Raw genomic sequence first — 20,127 nt, forward strand, 5'->3', positions numbered from 1 at the left:
CCCTTATAAAACTTATCAATCCTATGAAAAAAGCAGATTAAGTTCGTTAAACAGGTGTGAGTAAAATCTAAGGCCGTCACTCCATTAACATTATAAAAGTTCAAGTATTTCTATTTATTTCCCTGGTTCGAGCTCACTTCAATTCTTGAAGGAAAAAATCTCCACTTACCTCTATATCTAATTCAAATCAAAATTACTGGTGGGACAATACAATGCAACTCTGATATAATATTTAAATACAAAAATTTATTTCTAAATTCAAAGATTATACATGACATTAACTGATCTCAGGGAAATTTATTATTACTTGAAAGAAAACAAAATTGACTAAATCTGAATTAATCATCAGTCAAATTAAATCAAAATTAATTTATTAATTAATCAAAAATTATTCCAGTAAAATTTAAATTGTTAAATAACAAAACTTGATTGAAAGGAAATATACTGTAAATAAACTAATTCCCAAGTGTTGCAACAAAATAAGGCAAATAATTCAATCATATAAAAATGTGGATACAAAAGACAGAAATATACTCTGCAAAATTAAATATAAAAATGCATAAAGCAAAATTTAAGGCAATAGCAAATACACCACATATATGTATGAAAGAAAATTCTTCAAAAGATAAAGCATAAAACATATAACATGAAGAAATATTAAAAAAGGAAGAAAATATCTTCACGATAATCACTGTAAATATTTTTAGTGCACTAAAAACCAATGTGATTATGTTACAATACCTTGGTACCAAATGCTTTGTGTCTTTAAACATAATACCATTACAAACATACTTAATAAAATACACTGTCTGTATACTCAGACACATTTACTAAGGAATTAAACAGTTAAAGGATATGAGGTGACCATTGTCTACCAAAATATCAATTACGTTACAACAGGACATTCGTAGTCCTGAGAGCTGAGCGAGCGAGAGAGAGAGAGAGGGAAACACATCTCCCTTCAACGCGGCTTCTGGTTTCCGAGTGAGGCCCCTTCGTAAGGGCGTCTTAGACGGTAGGGCACAGCCTATACGAGTGCGTGGACAGGTCCCAGACGAGGTTTTTATTTTAAAAACTCTTTAAAACGATAATTAGAGACGAAGTGGAATTACAGTTAACAATAATACTTATCATTACACAGTTTCGGAACAAGAGAATCTTTCGTAATGGAATTTTCCACCCAACATTGTTTTGATCGCGTCCCAATGAAATGCATTACTTAAGCAGTTTTGAATATTGACTAACAACCACTCTCTGTCCAGAACAATCAGCCTCTGTCCCTCCTCTCTACACGCCTATCGTCCCTTTTTACAAACCATACAGAGTGTACCCATTTTACCTTATGCTAACTCTCTATGGCATATGTGCATCTGAACATAAGATTATACAGTATACAACAATACACACATACATTATGAAAAACCAGGCATAAGATATATATATATATATATATAAAACACAACATAAGAATATATATATATATATATATATATATATATATTATCATATATATATATATATTGTCATAGTTTGAACTAGATCAGCTGTTAGTACCAGTGTGTAGCAGTGTGGACAACCTTCCCATTGCCTGATCTTGGGAAACAATAGGCACTCTTTTCACCCCATCACGCGATGGGGAAGCATTTAGGTATGGGGGAGGTCAAATGAATTAATGGCTAGGGCCAGGTAAGTTTAATCTTAAAGCACCTAATTCTACGCATGCTTTCCTCTGCCCTCTTTGCTGGTTCTCTTGACATATTTGCAGGGATGTCGGACTAACGCTGAGGCCCCACAAGATGCAGCTGGCTTTGGGAAGACAGAAGCTTTCTCATCTCAGAACCGGGCGGATAGATCCGCCCCCTCTCCTCCGTTTACGCTGGTTGAACTACCATTGACGGACAGCCGAGATGACTGTTGGCACCACAATTATCAGACGAGGAGAGGCAAGCTGCCCGATTGCACTCTGTGCTCCATTATTTAGCCTGCCAACCCACAATCCTGAATATTCCTGGTTGCAGTCGATACTAAGTCCGTTGTGGCCCGAAAATGTTTATATGAATTATTTTCCCATCCTGGAGTTCAATCTGTTTGATCATCTAACTGAGACTATTTCGTGTAATCAGGGCATGACTAACTATTATTATTATCATTGGATTAATTGTATTGCACGTTGGCCCCATTATTAATCAGCTTGTGTGTTGCCAATCATTACATTATGGTTCCATGTATCCAATTAATGAGTCTGCCCATCAGTTATCATGTTGTTTTGTTGTCTCATTGTTTACTTGCTAAGTCTCTGTAAATAAACCCCTGTAAATTTGTAAAAGAATTCTAATTCCAAATGGCGACCTTTCTCATTCACTTGCAATCTAGGGAAATCTTGAGGTAGGATTTCAAATAACTTTCCCTTGCTCATAAGCTGGGCTTTCTTGGTTTTCTTGGCAGCATCAATATAAACCTTGTTTTTTCTCCCAACCAAGACTCCCCAGTTTGACAATGACAATATATATATATATATATATATATATATATAATATATATATTACAAATTCTATATATATATATATATATATATAAGACAATGGTAAAATGGATATAAATTAATTAATGAAATAGTTAATATTAAGAGTACAAGCACGGTCATTTCTACTCTGTACATACACACACACGCACACACACAAGGCTATAAATTAATGAAATAGTTAATATCAAGGCAAAAACACGGCCTACTTCCTACGATGTACATACGCATACGCGTAAACATACACACATATATACTCACGCACCCACTCACGATAACATCGTTTCATATAGAAACCGTAGATTAAAAAAAAAGAGGGGGGGGGCATTTTTAACACAAAATGAACACCGGATCATTTTAGAGGCTCATTCAAACCTTCTGTTGGTTTCCGCAAACCTGGTACTTTTTTTTAAAGTGTTTGAGTACAATTATCTGTTACTACGCGTGAGAAAAATTGTGTTAGACAAACAGACCACTATCTGCCATTACGTCTGAGAAAGACTGTGACAGCAGAGACAGACAGACTACCACTATCCGTCAGTACGGTACGTCTGAGAAAGGCTGTGGCAAACAGAGAGACTACCACTATCTTGTCATTACGTCTGAAAAAGACTGTGACAGACAGATAGACAGACAGACAGACACAAAAAGAGAAAACACTGTCCTCTATAGCAGCCTTCACCGCAAGCAGTCTGGGAGAGACAGGGTCCTTCATCGACCCAACAATGTCAATTGTCTCAAGTTTGGTCAGCAGTTCGTAACACACCCGGCGAATGCCTAACCTCTTTACGCCAGAGGCTCTCAACAAAGTTCTGATTCCACGGCGTGTAAAACTCTCTCCCCGCGCTGCAACAATGCAACGTCATAATTACGGAGGGAAGAAACTTTTCCTCTCTGAAGTCATTTCATACACCGAGGAAGACGACGACTTCGTTAAGAAAAAAGAAATATGTGAGGTATCACTCACAAGGTGACGTGGGAAATAAATGAAATGATAACTGAGCAACAAGACACGGTGGAAACTTCGAAGTAGTAAATCGTAACATTTGCAGCAAAGAGAGCGTCATGTTCCAAATAGCAGACAGGACTATTTTCTTGTACTTTGAAAAACAAAATTTGAGTGAAAAATATCTATTTTATTCTTTATTTGCAATGCTAATAGTGACTATTTTCTGGTCCTTTGAGAAACGAAATTTGAGTGAAAAATATCTTTAATATTCTTTATTTGTAAAGCTAAATACTGACTATTTTCTGGTCCTTGGAAAAACGAAATTTGAGTGAAAAATATCTATAATATTCTTTATATGCAAAGCTAATACTGACTATTTTCTGGTTCTTTGAAAAACAAAGTTTTAGTGAAAAACATCTATAATATTCTTTATTTACAATGCTAATACTGACTATTTTCTGGTCCTTTGCAAAGCAAAATTTGAGTGAAAAATATTTATAATATTCTTTACAATGCTAATACTAATTATGTTCTGGTCCTTGGAAAAACAAAATTTGAGTGAAAAATATTTATAATATTCTTTATTTGAAATGCAGTACTGACTATTTCTGGTCCATTCAAAAACAAAATTTGAGTGAAAAATTATCTATATTCTTTATTTGCAATACTAATACTGACTATTTTCTGGTCCTTTCAAAAACAAAACTTGAGTGAAAAACACTGACAACATTCTTTTTTTTTCTTTACAATGCTAAGTCTTCTAAGGAGCATAAGAAGTGTGCGGATAAGAATCGTGTTGTGGAAATAGGTTCCCCCCAAAAAAAAATTCCTAAAAGAGAAGAAGAATACTTTCAAGCAGCACATAACGCTATTATACGTTATTATGCGAAGAGTGAACCTTTTCCTAGTTTCCCTTTAATACGGATAAGATTAATAAGAAAAAAATATACAGTATAAAAATGGCTCGCTCTAATGAGGCTTTTATTATAGTCTCTATTTTTTTTCTACTTTGGCAAAATTCTCCTCTCTTTTGCAAAGGGGGGATATTATCCAATATTGATTAAAGCAAGCTTCCTGGGTGGCCTATCGATCAATCTCGCCCATGCTGGCAGAAATTTAAAATGTATAAAATGTAAAATAAAACGATGCTTATTCGGACATCCGCAACAATTCAAACAAGTAAAAAATTCGCCGAAGTTTCTTGGGCGCAATCGAGTTTTCTGTACCGCCGCTACAGCATATAATCAAGGCCACCGAAAACAGATCTATCTTTCGGTGGTCTCGGTATATGAGCCGCGGCCCACGAAACTTTAACCACTGCCCGGTGGTGGCATATCCTATATCGTTGCCAGAAGCACAATTTATCGCCAACTTTAACCTTAAATTAAATAAAAACTAATGAGACTAGAGGACTGCAATTTGGTATGTTTGATGATAGGAGGGCGGATGATCAACATACCAATTTGCAGCCCTTTAGCCTCAGTAGTTTTTAACATCTGAGGACAGACAGCAAAAAGTGCGGACGGACAGACAAAGCCGGCACAACAGTTTTCTTTTACAGAAAACTAAAGCCAGCACAACTTTTATTTTCTTTCGCTTAAAAAATGTTAAATTGCTATTAAAACACTACTTTGTTTACAACATCCTAAAAATAGCACCGTGGTAATATGATATGATCACGTTAAGCAAGACGTGATTGTCTAATTACACCAACAAATACTTGACTTCTTGCCTTCCTAGGTGATTGCGTCACCACTTTATAAAGATTACCTCGTGATGTGATTACTTCCATTTTATCCTCACCTAATGACTTCATTATATCACAGGATTACGTCCATTAAAACAAGGAATGCTCATCATTACATGCTGAAATTATGATCTCATCATACCAGTGTAATAGTCACTTTACTATACATAACTCACAACTCACTGCATTATAAAATTTTAACTTCATTATGTGACATATCAGAAAACCATTAATAAACTGAAACCTCTTTCCAGGTTACTTCCTTCCCTGTCGCTGACAAACGTTCAGCCAGTTCATAATAAACTGTGAACTGTCTGTTGATGCAGAAGTAAGTAGAGACTATTAACACGCTTTTAAAATTAAAGTTTTATGGGATATACGGAGTTCTACGAAGAAAAATTCCGGTGCAATACAGACTTCCGATACAGAATACGCAATAGATGCTAATGTGGTCCACTTTGCGCAGCCCATTCTGAGCGAACTACACAAGATACAGAGGTATCCCATCAATTAAATGCACGTGAAAAGAAAGATCTATTTAATACTGGCTTTAATTTGAACACTCCGTCAAGAATTAGAACGGTCTTGAGGTATGAACACTTTTGTACGTGAAGGAGTTTCTGGGAGCGAATGGAGTCCAATTATTTATTGCTCAACATTTCAATGTTCATTTTCAGTCTCCTGCTTATGGGTTTTGTTTTATGTTTTTCTAACCATCCTGTCAGAAGAACCCGTGTTATTCATTTCGGATTTTACGTAATTTTTTGCTTAATATGGTTCCTTTTGAGCTCGTCAAAAATATTTCCGGTAAATAAAGGCGTTCTACTGAAACACCAGCAAAGGAAATAGCTCTCGTCGAGAAAAACTTCAAGCAACAGAAAATCACAATTTGGCAGAATTTAAAATGATACAAGCGGCAATGAAGTTTCACGCAGCAATGAAGTTTATTACGATGTGTTTACACGTCCAATTTTAAAACTACAAGTTATTAAATTGTAGCTTGCGAATGTGAAATTTGGCGGCGCTCGAGCCCATAAAAAAAAAATTGAGAAGTCTTCTGCTTCAGAATCACTAAAGAGTATAAACATAAGACAACCAATTGCTGTAGATCATTTGACGTGTGAAAATTTATGTGATCCGGGCCACATAAATTTACCATGGAATCCAGAAATACTAAAGTTAGTTCCCGTGAATGAGGTTCAGGTCACCAGAGAGGAAAATGTCACTTGTCATTCATTCTGTCAAAAGATATGTTCATCTTGAAAAAACTTTTTTTAGCAGTAAAAGCGCTTGCAAGTGCGTGTATAAATATTAAATCGAGTGTAACATTGCAATAAGATTCACAGGTAGGGGCCGAGAGACAAGTCACTCACTCATAAAAAAAAAATTAAAAATGAAATTATAAGTTTATTGACCTTTAGCTAAAACTACTTTTTGATACTGTATACATACATACATAGATATACACACATACATATATATATATATATATATATATATATATATATATATAATATATATATATATATATATATATATATATAATATATATATATATATATATATATATATATATATATATATATATATATATATATATATATATATATAAAAATACATGAAAAGAACAAAATAGTACAAAACGGTGATAGTAAATATGTTCTTGTTGCCATTATACAATCTACGAAGTTTAAGAATGAAGAATATTGATGATTAAGTGTACCATTAACGCTCTGAGCAATGTTTGTATATAAAAAAAAGGGATACCTAGTCTTTTTAAATAGCCGTTACTTACGTACGTTACTTAGTAACTTTGAACAAAACAGGACGCATAGAATCGAAATATAAAGCAAGGAATTATATCAGCTTGTCTTTCTGTCAGACCTACATCTTCTGTCTGTTCTGGTCTTCGTCTTCTCTTTCAGCTGTTCCCTGTGCCCTGCCTCTACGCCTAACAGCAATCATCACAAGAAAAGCACGATGAGACCTTCGTCATATGCCTTGCACATCTCTCTCTCTCTCTCTCTCTCTCTCTCTCTCTCTCTCTCTCTCTCTCTCTCTCTCTAGGAATCTGGCCACAGGAGACCCAAATAGGCCTATTACAAATAAGGGCTCCCTCCCCGAAAACCACTTTCCCGCTCCAATGGAGGCTCGTAGAGGAAGTTGACTAAACAAACCCGCTAATAAAATCCCCAAAGACATTAGCACAGGAGCAACATCGATAAAGCTGAAGAAGAACTGGTTGACCTAGCCCTCGCGCGACTTCGGGGTCCCGAGTGTTTTTCGTCTCTGAAAATCCCCTTTGGGGCATCGCGCGGTAGTGTTTATGACCGCCGTTACGGCGGGAGGAACGGGTCATAGCAAGGTCAAAGTCAACATGAAACGGAAGAGAGGGGATCGTAGAGTCTCCGTTGGCATTTTCGAAGTTGAAGAAAGTTCATTCTTTTTTTTTTTTCTTTATTTATTGTGGTCACGTCGGAAGAACGTAATTGATCCTCAAGAGATTTCCAAATTCGACTACCAGTTAAAAATGAACATGCTACCTACAATGAAATTAGCCTCAGCATCTCTCTCTCTCTCTCTCTCTCTCTCTCTCTCTCTCTCTTAAAATCTATAGATACATATTTCATCTATAGTCTGCTTCTGGACGTGATGACACAGTATTTCTGATTGCGAGGCCTCTGTTAAAGGATATGAGGAGGTCACCTTGTCCCATAATTACCTAAAATTCACTCGTGGGCAAGATACACAAACTACAAGCCTCCCTCGCTCGGACGCAGCTCCAATGACAAGTTATAACTGTCATCCCCTCGAAAGAAAGGGTATAGTTGTTCAAGTGGCCAAAAGCGGCCTCATCCTCTGGCTAGCTTATAGTTGAAGTCATGATTATCTAAAAAAGAAACCAGATAGCCCCTGGGAACTATCAGTCTCTAGATATTTTGCCTAGGCGCACGCCTCAAAGGCTTCGGAATGATTGTCACTGGTTTGGAAGAGGGACAAGAACAGCTATACAGTCATGCTGAGGTAACCAATTTGCACCTTCACCATAGTTTTCCATGATGTCATTCATTCTTCTTTACACATATCTTATACACTTAAAATATTTCCATTTTCTAAAGGCTTCATGGAGACCCCATTTCAAGATCCACTGGTAAAAGATAGGAAGCACAACGTTTATTGTCCGTGCACGCTACGTCTATTTGAATAGGACTTAACCTTTTGTAGATCTCCGTAAATTTGTTATTTATTCAGCAGGGAAATATAACCCTAGAACTTAGCATATATGCATTATATATAAACATATCTATATATACATACACAGTATGTATATATATATATATATATATATATATATATATATATATATATATATATATATATATATGTTAACAGAATTCTTCAAAACTGTATATTTGTCATATACATAAAATGGAGAAAACATCCTGCCACGAAAATCAAATCTAAGAAAATCCACTGAGAGCTCTGATCATAAAACCTGATTTATTGTCTAAAGAAATTTAACTTCCTAATTCTGAAAAATCACAATCACCACGGGAGAAGGTGATCGTAAATTGCCCAAAACCAGTTTTTCTGTTCTTATTTGGCGTTATTTGATGTCCGTCTGTCTCTCTGTCTGACAGCCTATCGGTCTTTCTTTCCTTTCTGTTCCCGTCTGTCTGTCTGTCTCTCACTAATAAATTATATATATATATATATATATATATATATATATATATATATATATATATATATATATAATTATATTCATGACATATATTAATCGCAGAGAGAGAGAGAGAGAGAGAGAGAGAGAGAGAGAGAGAGAGAGAGAGAGGATATTAACCCAAACCAACCTCTGGCAATTTGTACCATATCTTCCACGTCTTTGGTAGCAGATGAGAGCTATCCACATTCAATCATTCTGCTAACATTCGGTTAAGAATGATATTACAATCTAGCAACACAACAGGTTTTCTTGCCAGACCTAAAAGATAAGAGTCTCTCTCTCTCTCTCTCTCTCTCTCTCTCTCTGCAGCACATCCTCAAAAATTCAGTTTTCATAAATCCTTTCATATTACTAGACAAAAAAGGAAGCTGTATGAATCCTGCTTATCCAACCATACAGAATGTGTCGTCATTCACAGAGCAACACGACAAAAATCTTTTTGATGGCTTTTATTACCGTATTCCTGAATAGCATAAAATATTTATATGTTCAGAGGGATGGCAGCAGTAAATAAATGCTTTTTCTAAACTTCCCTGAAGTTTTTCAAGAACTGCAAATCACGTGGTTACTCCAGAAGTCGTCTGGATATCGAGTCATTATTTTTATTTATTTTTTTCATAAAACTTCCGAGAGAAAACTTTACATATCGTTTCCGAATTCCGAGAATAGCACTAGAGAATCGTGCTATGAAACAGGCTCACAGAATCCTGTTTTGTAACCAGAACTTTTAGAGCTGTAATATTTTGTTATGTATAAAAACTTTGTGATATATTTTACTTCCATCATACATTGACTCACTGGAGATCAGAAAAGTACTATATATACATTGACTCATTGGAGATCAGAAAAGTACTATAAATTGACTCATTGGATATTAGAAAAGTACTATACATTGACTCATTGGATATCTGAAAAGTACTATACACTGACTCATTGGATATTAGAAAAGTACTATACATTCACTCATTGAAGATCAGGAAAGACTGTACACTGACTCACTGGATATCAAAAAAGTACTACACACTGACTCATTGGAGATCAGAAAAGTATTATACATTGACTCATTGGGGATCAGAAAAGTACTATACACTGACTCATTGGAGATCAGAAAAGTACTACACATTCACTCATTGGAGACCAGAAAAGTACTATACATTGACTCATTGGAGATCAGAAGTATACCTTAGTTTTTACCAGACCACTGAGCTGATTAACAGCTCTCCTAGGGCTGGCCCGAAGGACTAGACTTATTTAACGTGGCTAAGGACCAATTGATTACTTAGCAACGGGACCTACAGCTTATTGTGGAATCTGAACCACATTACAGCGAGAAATGAATTTCTATCACCAGAAATAAATTCCTCTAACTCTTCATTAGCCGGCCGGAGAGTCGAACTCGGGCCTAGCGAGTGCTAGGCCACAACTCTACCGACTCGCCTAACGAAGAGCTGTTGGAGATCAGAGAAGTACTATACATTGACTCATTGGAGATGAGAGACGTACTGCAAATGACAGGGTATTATTATTGTAATTAGCTATAACTGTCGGAATCATCGGTCGTTTGAAAGGTCTACGACAGCTAACGCATCTCTACTTCCAACTTGTAATACCTGAATTCTACGGACTCTGCTATGGTCAGTAATTGCATCAATATTACGTGTTTGTCACCTCCCATTTCCCCATGAAGGCGGAAGTGAAAACGAAATAAAACAAGTAATAAATGCACCGAAGTTTCTTCGGCGCAATCGCGTTTTCTGTACAGCCGCTACACCGTATAATCAAGGCCACCGAAAATAGATCCATCTTTCGGTGGTCTCGGTATAATGTCGTAGGAACGGAGACCTATGATACTTTAACCACAGCCTGGTGGTGGCCTATCCTATATCGTTGCCATTATGGCAACGATATAGGATAAGCCACCACCAGGCTGTGCTTAAAGTATCGATAGGTTATGGTTAACTTTTGCCTTAAGTAAAATAAAAACTACTGAGGCTAGAGGGCTGCAATTTGATCTGTTTGATGATTGGAGGGTGGATGATCAACATTCCAATTTGCAGCCCTCTAGCCTCAGTCGTTTTTAAGACCTGAGGGCGGACAGAAAAAAGTGCGGATGGACAGACAAAGCCAGCACAATAGTTCTCTTTTACAGAAAACTAAACCAGTTTGTCATTTTTTCAATGCCCTATATTTTAAAAATTGTGCTTAAAATGTTTACGATGCAAGAGTTATCAACAACGGTCGACCAGAACTGCTATTAAGAATGCATAATCAGACATTTATGCCAGTGTTTCATTGCTGTTAGTATTAGCAATCGTTTCCTGTTATCTCTTGTGTTTTACATTACGCTTAATTCACACGTGTAAGCTGTATACGTTTCTCAGGAGCAGTAACTGAGACATTCACGAATTTCCCCGCAAAATATTTACCTCCGCTGTATCATTCGGATACTGGATGATTAATTTCATTTCCGAGTATGTAGAACACTCTTTTTTAGTAAATTTCTACGGAGAATATTCTCTGTATTTGATTTCAGTGAATTTCTATGTAGAATATTTTCTTTATCTGAATTAAGTGAATTTCTATGTAGAATATTCTCTTTATCTGATTTCGGAGAATTTCCATGTGGAATATTCTCTTTATCTGATTTCAGTGAATTTCTATGTAGCATATTCTCTTTATCTGATTTCAGTGAATTTCTATGTAGCATATTCTCTTTATCTGATTTCAGTGAATTTCTATGTAGCATATTCTCTTTATCTGATTTCAGTGAATTTCTATGTAGCATATTCTCTTTATCTGATTTCAGTGAATTTCTAAGTAGCATATTCTCTTGATCTGATTTCGGTGATTTTCTGTGTAGAATATTCTCGTTATCTGATTTCAGTGAATTTCTATTAGATTATTCTAGAATATTCTCTTGATCTGATTTCAGTAAATTTCTATGTAGAATATTCTCTTTTTCTGATTTCAGTAATTTTTTGTGTAGAATATTCTCTTTATCTGAATCCAGTGAATTTCTATGTAGAATATTCTCTTTATCTGATTTCTGTGAATTTCTATGTAGAATATTCTTTTGATCTGATTTCGATGAATTTCTGTGTAGAATATTCTCTTGATCTGATTTCGGTGAATTTCTATGTAGAATATTCTCTTGATCTGATTTCGGTGAATTTCTGTGTAGAATATTCTCGTTATCTGATTTCAGTGAATTTCTATGTAGAATACTCTAGAATATTCTCTTGATCTGATTTCAGTAAATTTCTATGTAGAATATTCTCTTTATCTGATTTCAGTAATTTTTTATGTAGAATATTCTCTTTATCTGATTTCAGTAATTTTTTATGTAGAATATTCTCTTTATCTGAATCCAGTGAATTTCTATGTAGAATATTTTCTTTATCTGATTTCTGTGAATTTCTATGTAGAATGTTCTCTTTATCTGATTTCAGTGATTTTCTATGTAGAATATTCTTTTGATCTGATTTCGGTGAATTTCTGTGTAGAATATTCTAGTTATCTGATTCAGTGAATTTCTATGTAGAATATTCTCTTGATCTGATTTCAGTAAATTTCTATGTAGAATATTCTCTTTATCTGATTTCAGTAAATTTCTATGTAGAATATTCTCTTGATCTGGTTTCAGTAAATTTATATGTAGAATATTCTCTTTATCTGATTTCAGTAAATTTTTATGCAGAATATTCTGTTTATCTGAATTCAGTGAATTTCTATGCAGAGTATTCTCTTTATCTGATTTCGGTGAATGTCTATGTAGAATATTCTCTTTATCTGATTTCAGTGAATTTCTCTGTAGAATGTTCTTTTTATCTGATTTCAGTAAATTTCTATGTAGAATATTCTCTTTATCTGATTTCAGTGAATTTCTCTGTAGAATATTATCTGATTTCAGTAAATTTCTATGTAGAATATTCTCTTTATCTGATTTCAGTGAATTTCTATGTAGAATATTCTCTTTATCTGATTTCGGTGAATTTCTGTGTAGAATATTCTCTTTATCTGATTTCAGTATATTTCTATGTAGAATATTCTCTTTATCTGATATCAGTAAATTTCTATGTAGAATATTCTCTTAAAATCTGATTTCTGTAAATTTTTATGTGGAATATTCTCTTTGTCTGAATTCAGTGAATTTCTATGTAGAATTTTCTCTTTACCTGATTTCGGTGAATTTTTATGTAGAATATTCTCTTTATCTGATTTCAGTGAATTTCTACGTAGAATATTCTCTTTAACTGGTTTCAGTAAATTTCTATGTAGCATATTCTCTTTTCCTGATTTTAGTGAATTTCTATGTAGAATATTCTCTTGATCTGATTTCGGTGAATTTCTGTGTAGAATATTCTCGTTATCTGATTTCAGTGAATTTCTATGTAGAATATTCTAGAATATTCTCTTGATCTGATTCCAGTAAATTTCTATGTAGAATATTCTCTTTATCTGATTTCAGTAAATTTTTATGCAGAATATTCTGTTTATATGAATTCAGTGATTTTTTATGTAGAATATTCTCTTTATCTGATTTCAGTGAATTTCTATGTAGAGTACTCTTTTTTATCTGATTTCAGTAAATTTCTATGCAGAATATTCTCTTTATCTGATTTCAGTGAGTTTCTTTGTAGAATATTCTCTTGATCTGATTTCGGTGAATTTCTGTGTAGAATATTCTCTTTATCTGATTTCAGTATATTTCTATGTAGAATATTCTCATTATCTGGTATCAGTAAATTTCTATGTAGAATATTCTCTTAAAATCTGATTTCAGTAAATTTCTGTGTAGAATATTCTCTTGATCTGATTTCAGTAAATTTATTTGTAGAATATTCTCTTTATCCGATTTCAGTATATTTGTAAATCTCAAGTTATTTTTGTAGAGTAGTTTTTGAGCCACTGAGCAGAAATAATAGCGTACGGAACATTGATAGTGGTCACTGAATTACCCACAAAATCACTGGAATTTCTACCTCACAAAGAATAAGCTCGCTTAAATCAATTCAAGGATTTGTTTTTGTTATGCCTTGAATTATATCATTCAAGTGCCAATATGCCCTTGCTTGGAACTAAGTAGTAATATTATGTAAAAAAAAAATCCAGTTCATTTTTTTAGGTTTCTAAGTAAGCCTCGTGTTATTATAACGAGGTAAGAATTTTCTTGGGTGTGAAGAGTGTCCATGACAATTAAAAAATTCTTTTAAATTATATAAACGAACGGAGTTATGTGTTGAATCAATCATCAACTCAGTGGCAATGCTTTAGTTCTATAAAGAAGAAACTGGAAGGTAACCATGAGTCTCGCCTCCCGCACACCCCCTAACCCCACTAAAGAAAAAACTGGATGTAAAATTGACAGCCCAATAAATCACGCAAGTTTAAAAAAAAAAATCAACAAAAAATAAATGCGTATTCTTCAGCACTGATAGCTACCCTGAAGAGTACTGTACACCTGAACCCCGTTTATCGGAACAGCTGCTCACGGCGCCGGCGCACCAAATAAATCTCGTAGTTAACCATATTTGAAGGAACACTGATGATCTTCGTAATTAGATTCACCGAGGAAAGAAACGGGCGATTTGCTCAACACGAGGAAGGTATGTCCGTGCGCATGCGCCTTTTTCATTTTTATTTTTATTTTTTTTTTTTTTTGTGAGAACGCCGTCTGTGCCCGCTGAGATTTAAGGCCAGGGGTAAGGGCAAATCACACATCATGCCAAAACGAAGTGACCGATGCATGAAGGGAGGCCTCTTCTTCATCTTCTTCTTCTCTTCCTCCTCTTCTTCATCTTCTTTTCCTCTTTCATCAACTTCTTCCTCTTTTTGTTCTTGTTCTTCCCCTCCTCCTCCTCTTCTTCATCTTCTCCTCTTTCATCAACTTCTTCTTCTTCTTCTTCGTCCACTTCTCCTTCTCCTCTGTCTGCCCAATGCCACTTGGACCCTATAAGGGCATCGAAGGGGTGTTGAAGTGGTCGACAAATTCGCATCCCAAAAGTCGAGAGGCCTTTTTTACGCAACCACAACAACCATTAACCTCCATTTTAGTGTGGCGTCTTTCGGAGCCTCGCCACAACTCTCTGCGGTTAGATCACAATACTCGACAGCCTTGACTGATGATCATGATGATCATGATGATGATCTGTGTGACAGAGTATGGCATCACCCAAAGAAGAGGCGTATAAGCGCGCGTGTCCGCATGTAGTATATGTATGCATATATATATATATATATATATATATATATATATATATATATATATATATATATATACATATATATATATATTATAGTTATATATAATTATATATATGTACATATCTATACACACATCATGTGTGTATATATATATATATATATATATATATATATATATATATATATATATATATATATATATATATATATATATATATATATAACCTAACCCAGAAGGTTTTGCATGGCTAAGCAGAGTCTTCAAACTCCATTTGTAAACCTTCCGTCGTATGTTATGTAAGCAGCTGAGTTCAGATTTGCAGCCATATATAATAATAATAATAATATTAATAATAATAATAATAATAATAATAATATTATTATTATTATTATTATTATTATTATTATTATTATTATTATTATTAACAATAACAATAATACTGACAACTTAGCAATAAAAAAGTAATCAATCACATCAGTACCTGTTGCCAGGTGTAACGAAAATAAAAAAATAAAATATAAAAAAAATGAAAACTGACGCAGCTAGCTTTTGCAATATCCAGTGTATGTGACAGTGTTTGTATGGCGGAGTACCAGTATTTATAAATTTCATTAAATTCCGGGACGTATCGGTTACACGGAAGAAAAGGGCCCGTTTTATTTGTGGCTGCATTTAATTGATGTGACGACCGTAATCATTCGGACTGCTCTCGTTTGGGATTCTGGAATTTATTATGATTTTTGTTCTTGAAATCGCGAGATTGATTGTACCGATCATTCGGAATTCGGTTGTTTTGTTGTTCTTTATTTTATTTCAGTTTTCTAAATTGTTATTTTTCCCCCTCTTTCTAATTACCTCTAAGTACTATCATCATCTCCGAGACACTTAATATTGTTGGTCAGTATGCTATCACTTGTTTATATTTCACCAATTTTGATTCTGTGATGCTTTAAGTAACAGCAAGTTCTGCAACTAGCATTATCTTTTATCCTTTCTATCATTTACCAGAATCCTAGAATTTTGTTGACACTTCATAATCTCGTTTACTCAATTCTCCGCTGCAACAACAAAAACAACTAGTATAATTTTCCCATTTATTCTAATCATTGACCAGGTTGACCTCCATTTTTCATATATGACTCACAGCGGCGATTTCTTAATTTATTTATTTCTCCAGTTAATGAAAGAAAGCCTTTATACTTTCCTAGATTACCACAGCCATTGAAGTATAAGGACTCTCAATCCTATCGCAGGATGAAGAGGGTCTGCAGCCCTTTTTAAAGCCATGCAGCTAAAAAGGCTAAATGAAATGGTCCGACGCATTATCTCGAGTGCCACTTCACCAAAACCTTCAGTCTCCTCAAGTCAAGAGCCTGAAACAGTCGACGAGTTTCTTCTCTCCACGACAAGGTGACGACAATTAGAATAATTTGGCGATTTGCAGGATCCACTGTGACGCGACTGCTATTTAAAGACCAGGTCTTTGAAGAGAATAAAATAGAATATAAAATTTAGGCCAAAGGCCATGCGCTGGGACCTACGAGGTCATTCGCGCTAAAACGGAAATTGACAGTGAAAGGTTTGAAAGGTGTAACAGGAGGAAAACCTCGCAGCCGCACTATGAAGCAACTGTTAGAGAGGGTGAAAAGTCAGATGGAAGAAAGAGAACATGAAAGGAAGTAAAGTAAAAGAAATGAGATAGGTTGCAGCTACGGGCCAAAGGGACGGTGCAAAAACCCTTAAGTAATGCCTACAGTGCACCACGTAATGTGCACTGACGGCACTACCACCCTACGGGGCTGGTCTTTGTAACAGGTAGGACAATTGGGACTCGATCCTAATTTTGTTTATCTGACGCTTCCTAAGTCCTTCAGTTATTCTCGTGGCTAAAAGTGTTTATATTTATATAGGTCATGACATATGTTTTTACAGACAGCTACGATAGCTAATTCAGTTTACTAATTTATTTTATATAAACATTATATATAAATAAAACTACCCATACACTCATTAAATATATGTGGCAACTTCACTGCTTCTCCATATATATATATATATATATATATATATATATATATATATATATATATATATATATATATATATATATATATATATATATACATATATATACATATACATATATATATACATACATATATATATATATATATATATATATATATATGTATATATATATATATATATATATAAAATACATACATACATGTATATATATATATATATATATATATATATATATATATATATATATATATATATATATATATAATCATATATATATATAATCAGCTATTATTACAATTACATATATATAATATTAATAAAAGGAAAAGACTGAACTTACAGAAAGCAGAATTCTTGCCTCCAGTAAATTAGATTCAAACAGGTTTTCCACATAAGGAAAGGCCACATACCGGGTCGTTTTCCCTTTTCTCTCACTCCTTACCTGGAAAGTAAAAAAGATATCAGTAAATATCAGAGGTGCACAGAAGCATAACAAAACAATGTAAAATTCCGCGATTAGCCAAAAGATTATGAAGAGGTCATTGGAGATACAAGCACATCAAATGTAATGACAGAATCAGCAGTCTCTTTTCTTTTATTTATCTAATTTTTTTCAAGAATAAAAAGTTTTCAAAAAAACAAATTACCGGGCTATCTGTCTTTGGACCTGGTATATTAACTAATTAACTCACGTGATTTCTGCATCTCGCATATAATTTTCCTTGCGGGGAATTTACTTAATTCAAGCGACAGAATAATCGATCCTGAAGAGCTGCATCAATTTTATGAAATTCATTAAAATACAATGTCCTCGGGGGCCTTTGGTTTAGTTAAAGCGATAAGCATTCGGCTTTCGAGAGAGATGATATATCTCTCGTGATAGCCGAGCAGATACACTAATCCGTAATAATTCTTGGGTGTAAGGTTTCTTTAAGGTATGATGAATTCAAAATTAAATTAAATTTGTGGCTGAATAAATACACATACCTATATATATATATATATATATATATATATATATATATATATATATATATATATATATATATATATATATATATATATATATATATAAATATATATATATATACATATACATACATACATACATACATACATACATACATACATATACGTATAACGTATATTTGTATCTGTAATCGCACAATATCCTCTTAACAATATCCACGTAACGAAAACAGAAATCAAATAAAACCATCCACTCAAAACAAAAGTAAGCTGTGCATTTCTGTTTATCACCCCAAATAGATTCGAAGAGGACTATCGTACGTCATGAAAATTATATACGGATACCTCAGGAGTAAGAAAAGAATTCTTTTAGGGTGAGGAGGGGTAATTACCTACCATCCCGGTGAGGCTCTCGAGATAGAGACGCCTCCTCAAGTCCCCCAGACAGGGTGGTTAAGCAAAACAAATGATTTATAGTTCAGTGAAACTGTTTAGGTATTGCAAAATAGATACAGTTGAGCTATCATTACAGAATCGGCCATTTTGATTTGGCCTAGAATACTGATGAAGTTAAGTGGGTTGAGATGGTAAGAGGGAGATATGAGATGAAAGTGAAGAAATTGAGGAAGAGTCGAAAAATGAAGAGAAAAGGAGGGGAGGGGAAGAGAGGAGAGAAGAGATAGGAGGGGAGGAGGGAGGGGAGAAGAGATGGGAGGGAGGGGAGAAAAGTGGGTAAACGGGATATGAGGGCTGGGGATAAGGAGTCTGTGGTTCTTCCTTTGGCAAACGAACGTTTAAATTAAAAATACCATTTAGAAAACTGCACAAACGACATCAGATTTTTCTTCAGATGATAAAAATAGCTTTACTCATCTCCGAGACATGAAAGAAAGACCTATATTACCTTCAGTTAACCTAGAGTAAGCAAAAGTCACTAAGTGAAATTTAAATTATAAAGAAGCTTAAAAATAAATTAATTTAATGATAAAGTAACACGCTGGTCACTCCAGTTCTCATACACAGAATGCGCCATGAAAGTTTCAGTAGTCAATAATGAATAATAATAATAAAAGAGAGAGAGAGAGAGAGAGAGAGAGAGAGAGAGAGAGAGAGAGAGAGAGAGAGAGAGAGAGAGACTAATATCTAAAATGCAATTTTATCTCATTTGAGATATACGACATCGATGATTAGGAAAAAAAGCACAATAAAGAAAACGACGGTAGAAAAAAATATGTATCAAAACACAACGGCAATAGAATTAAGACCCAAAATGAGATCGACCGAATAAAAACATCAGTCACAAACGTTTACTAAATTCGCGGCAAAGCAAAGCAAAGCACACGGGCAAAAGATATTTTATCTCGGAGACGAAAACCCGGCGGAGCAAAGCAAATGGCCTTCCATTAAGCAACTATTGTTACATAATAGAAGAATCACTGTCACTGGAAAGAATTAATAAAACGGAGCTGAAGTTTACTCGCTAATGGGTAGGTCCGTTCGGCAATAATACTCCGGTAAGTCTGATCGCCATGAATAATTCTCTCGAGAGTTTTTTTTTTTTTAATTAACTTTTTTTATTTTTGCTTGCTGATGAAAGGCTACGGAGTTTACAATTGGAACATGGCAATCCGTTAATGTCGTCTATTAGTCTATTACTAAATGGAATTAAGCAATATATATATATACTGTATAGTATGTATGTGTGTGTGCACTTGTGTGTGTGCGTCCATACGTACGCACGAGTCACTGTTGCTGTAAAATCTGAATAATGTTGGTAAGGAGAACATTAATTTAATTTATCAAACACATCAAACACACATTAAACGGAATTACAACATTACATATACATATATATATATATATATATATATATATATATATATATATATATATATATATTATATATATATTATATGTGTGTGTGTGTGTGTGTGTGCGCGTATTGCGCATGTGTGAGTGTATGCATACATCAGCGCGTGAA

The 20,127-nt window shown here is 34.3% G+C and overlaps 1 protein-coding gene across 5 annotated transcripts in view; it reads right to left on the minus strand.

Moving 5' to 3' along the window:
* LOC136837365 (uncharacterized) overlaps window positions 1–20,127 on the minus strand; it is a 459,192-nt gene that overhangs the window by 311,967 nt on the left and 127,098 nt on the right. The window contains exon 2 of one of the 5 annotated variants that reach the window (XM_067102118.1): window positions 17,518–17,619. The exons of the other annotated variants lie outside the window; for them this stretch is intronic. The gene's annotated coding sequence lies outside the window, so the exon portion shown is untranslated. The remainder of the gene's footprint in view (window positions 1–17,517; window positions 17,620–20,127) is intronic. 5 annotated transcript variants of the gene reach the window in all.

Source organism: Macrobrachium rosenbergii, chromosome 59 (genome assembly GCF_040412425.1).
Source record: "Macrobrachium rosenbergii isolate ZJJX-2024 chromosome 59, ASM4041242v1, whole genome shotgun sequence".
Taxonomy (NCBI): Eukaryota; Metazoa; Arthropoda; class Malacostraca; order Decapoda; family Palaemonidae; genus Macrobrachium; species Macrobrachium rosenbergii.